Below are 4020 nucleotides of genomic sequence, written 5' to 3'. Positions count from 1 at the left end.
GATGTTGCCCAAGTTTCGGGCTCGATCCGAAATCAATAGGTGTAAGAAATTGGACAATTCAAGTTCAAAGGCAGTTCGTTCCTAATTGGAGTGGTTGGGGTTTTGCGTAGTTCTAGAGATCGGATTTCACTCAAACTTAACCAAATGACTCCTCCCACCATATTATGATGTTGCCCAAGTTTTGGGCTCGATCCGAAATCAATAGGTGTAAGAAATTGGACAATTTATGTTCGTAGGTAGTTCGTTCCTAATTGGAGTGGTTGGTGTATTCCATAGTTCTAAAGATCGGATTTCACTAAAAACTATCCAAACGACTCCTCCCCCCATATTTTGTTGTTGCCTAAGTTTTGGGCTCGATCCGAAATCAATGGGAGGGGTAAATTTAACTAAACAAACAAGACACAAGAACTCCAAAATCAAGAGAACACACAGAGTATGCCACAGAGTACCTGCAGTCCTAGAAGATTACTAGTGACAAGCTAGGCACTTAGAAGGACCCATCAATCTAGGCATCCCCTGTGCTAGCAACAACTATGGTGAAAGTGTGTGAAGTCATCAATATCAAGTAAACAGCAAACAGCATATATAGATGACTAGTCAACCACCAAGAACAGAAACCCAGATAAATTTACAGATATGCAAAACAGGTTTTGTTTACCCAGAAACCCACCATTGGGAAAAACTGGGAGTCATTAACCGACTAGGCAATCCACTAAGTAGAAAAAGATTCTTACAAAGGAATACAAGCAAGCTCAAGCAAAACCTAGATCTAATTAGGAAGATGAACTTTACCTCCTTTGTGCAATCTTCTTCTCCAACTTAGCAAAGCTTCAAGCTCAGTTCTTCATGGCAATGGCAGCTCCTTCTCCAGCTCGATCATCCCATGGCACTAGCTTGCAAGCTCCAACTCAAACCGAAACCAAACTTTGGATTCAAGGGAGAAAGACCAATTTCTTCAAGAAACCATACTCTTGAAGAAATCAGTCACGAATCCGATCTAGATCTATATGAGAGAATGATTTAAATAGCTAGATGCAGATTCATATTTCAAAAGCAGTTTTTCAAAAAGAAATCAATTAGAAAAACTCATAGATGAAATATATGGTGATGGCTCTTGAGGAAGAAGCAAAAGTTTCCAAAGAAACTTTCCAAAACTTGCCTACAAAAGTGACGGCCACCAAATGAAGAATTGTTTGGCTTTTACACACAAAAATTCCCTAGGTCAGAATCGACACATGGCAGCAGAGAGAGAAAATAGAATAGGACAAAACAGATGGTTAACCAGCTGGAAATCGCACTGAGCAAAGATGACTAGTCATCTTTTATGAAAACAGTTTTAATGCATGATATGCAATGCATGATTTACCTTTGTCAAATTGCTTGAACCTCCATAGGATAGATGAGAGTTAAGAACACTTAGAGATGCTAAACTTAATCTATCCTTGACCTTGATAAATACATATAAAAATCCTATTACAAAATTGTCAAGGGAAGCCAAAAGAATTAATCAAAATTCATACATTAACAATCTCCCCCTTTTTGGCTTTCCTTGACAACACACTCTCTCATGAACACTCAACCCATAACTAAACCTAAGAAGATGATTAAATGATGTACCTGCAAAAACAGTAACCAAACTTCCAGCACAAGACAAGCATATTATATCTCAGAATTTTAAAGTTTAAATAATATGCAATATGTGCAATAAGGGGGTTGAGAGTGTTCTCCCCCTTGTTGATAAGGAAAGAGCAAAAAGGCAAGGAAATAAAACAGCAAGTAGAGGATATAAACAGAGGGCAGAAAAGCAGATTTAAACACAAAGCAAAGATTGATTACAAATCACATTACATCTGTTCAAAACAATACAACAACAACTCCCCCTAACAAGATGCACAAACTGTTCACCACAATGGAATTACAACCATAGACTTCCAATCTGCCCAAAATAGACTCCCCCTATCCAAGAGCACATGATCCCCACAATGTGATAACAAATTAAACCATCCAAACAGTCCAAAAAGACTCCCCCAATCTAGGACACAACCTAATCAAACCTCTAGCAAAAAGACTAGAGAATCAGCAGACTCATCAGATTCAGCAGAAGCGAAAGAGTCCTCATGACAAGCACCATATTTAGAATCGACCCTGTGAAAGACATGTTTTTGGTCGAAAAACACAAGCATGAACTAGCAAATAACTCAAGTGATCAAAGATGCATCAGCAAAATATCCTAGACCAAGTCTTCAAGCACATGAGTGAGAACAAATAGAAGAAACATAAAAATCATATGCAAGGAACATAAGCAAACAACGCTGAGAGAGAGAGTATGAAATGCAGCGAATGCTTAGAGACATGGCACATTTTGGAATAGGGGGTTCAGAGCTAAGGGACACACAAGATGAGATCATATCTCTCTTGGAGAGAAGTATACAATGAAAAGTGAAGACATAATCAGAGTAGACTCAAACAGCAAGTAACATCACTCTCTAAAGACAAAATATTGTAAGATTTATTTTGATTCACTTGCACATCCCAGACATAAGTGCTTGAATGGCCCAATTTTACGGCTCTTTGCTCTAGATGCTTCAAACATAACACCTTATACCTTCCTAGAGCCGTGACTACATTGGTCACACTTCCCCCCCTTTTTTTTATTTATTTAAATTTATTTGTATGTGAAATATCTGAATAGAGTGACTAAGAGAGTGAGACAAGCTAAGAGACAATAACAATGATAGTCCAAAAGATAATCATAGACACTTGGCTCACCAAGAGGATAAGAGAACACAAGGTAAGTCTCAACTAAAAGCTCTAAACAAGAAAAGGGGTTGTGCACAAATCTGGAAAGCACCAGAAGCAGTCAAACTTCACACTATCAGAGAGGTGAGATATGAAACCATGACATATTCAATAAAACACATGTTGTTTGGGAAATTGAAATGTGCTGAAGACAAGGAAACAGACATGCTAATCAATCAATTGAGCAAAGGCTAATGGACTGTCTGAGTGTGACATGTTTCTAAAAGTCCAAGGCCTTGGTGAGTATATCTGCAAGTTGTTTTTCAGAAGGAACAAACTCTAAGGTTAAAATTTTGTCTTCCACAAGCTCTCTAATAAAATGATGCCTTATGTCTATATGCTTTGTTCTAGAGTGTTGAACAGGATTTTTAGAGATATCTATGGCACTCATGTTGTCACAATAGATTAGAAAGCAAGATTGAGCAAGACCATAGTCATCCAACATTTGTCTCATCCAAAGAAGTTGAGTGCAGCAACTCCCAGCTGCAACATACTCTGCTTCAGCAGTGGATAGTGAGACAGAGTTTTGTTTTTTGCTATGCCAAGCAACAAGGTTGTTGCCTACATAAAAGACCCCCCCGGAAGTGCTCTTCCTATCATCACTACAACCTGCCCAATCGGCATCACTATACCCAACAAGATTGACACAAGTGTCATAGGTATACCACAACCCAAACTCAACAGTCCCACTCACATATTTTATGATTCTCTTAACAGCAAATAAGTGAGACTCTTTTGGATCACTCTGAAATCTAGCGCACACACCAACACTATAAGAAATGTCTGGTCTACTAGTAGTCAAGTAGAGAAGACTTCCTATCATGCTTCTATAGAGAGTTTGATCCACATTTTTACCAAGCAAGTCCCTATGAATCTTAGCACTAGTGCTCATTGGGGTTCTTGCAGATTTTGCACCCACCAAACCAATTTTTGTTTTTTTTTTTTTCACAAGATTTTTGCATATTTAGATTGAGAAACAAAGATCCCATCATGGCTTTGTTTGATTTGAAGACCTAAGAAGTAGTTAAGCTCACCCACAAGACTCATTTCAAATTCACTAGTCATGACATGAATAAACTCTTGAACATGTAAATCTGAGGTAGAACCAACCACAATATCATCAACATACACTTGAGCAATCAAGCCATCCTTTTTAAATCTTTTGACAAACAAGGTTTTGTCAACCGACCCCCTAACATATCCATTTCCTAGAAGATGAGA

At 38.2% G+C, this 4020-nt stretch overlaps 1 pseudogene; it reads right to left on the bottom strand.

Moving 5' to 3' along the window:
- Positions 1-3019: 3019 nt before the first annotated feature.
- Positions 3020-3691, bottom strand: LOC148294248 (secreted RxLR effector protein 161 pseudogene; annotated as a pseudogene).
- Between the last annotated feature and the right edge of the window lie 329 nt (positions 3692-4020).

Source organism: Prunus avium, chromosome 5, assembly GCF_965620075.1.
Source record: "Prunus avium chromosome 5, drPruAviu1.hap1.1, whole genome shotgun sequence".
In the NCBI taxonomy this organism is placed as follows: Eukaryota; Viridiplantae; Streptophyta; class Magnoliopsida; order Rosales; family Rosaceae; genus Prunus; species Prunus avium.
Note: the sequence above shows the minus strand (reverse complement) of the source record. Positions and strands in the feature narration are given on the sequence as shown.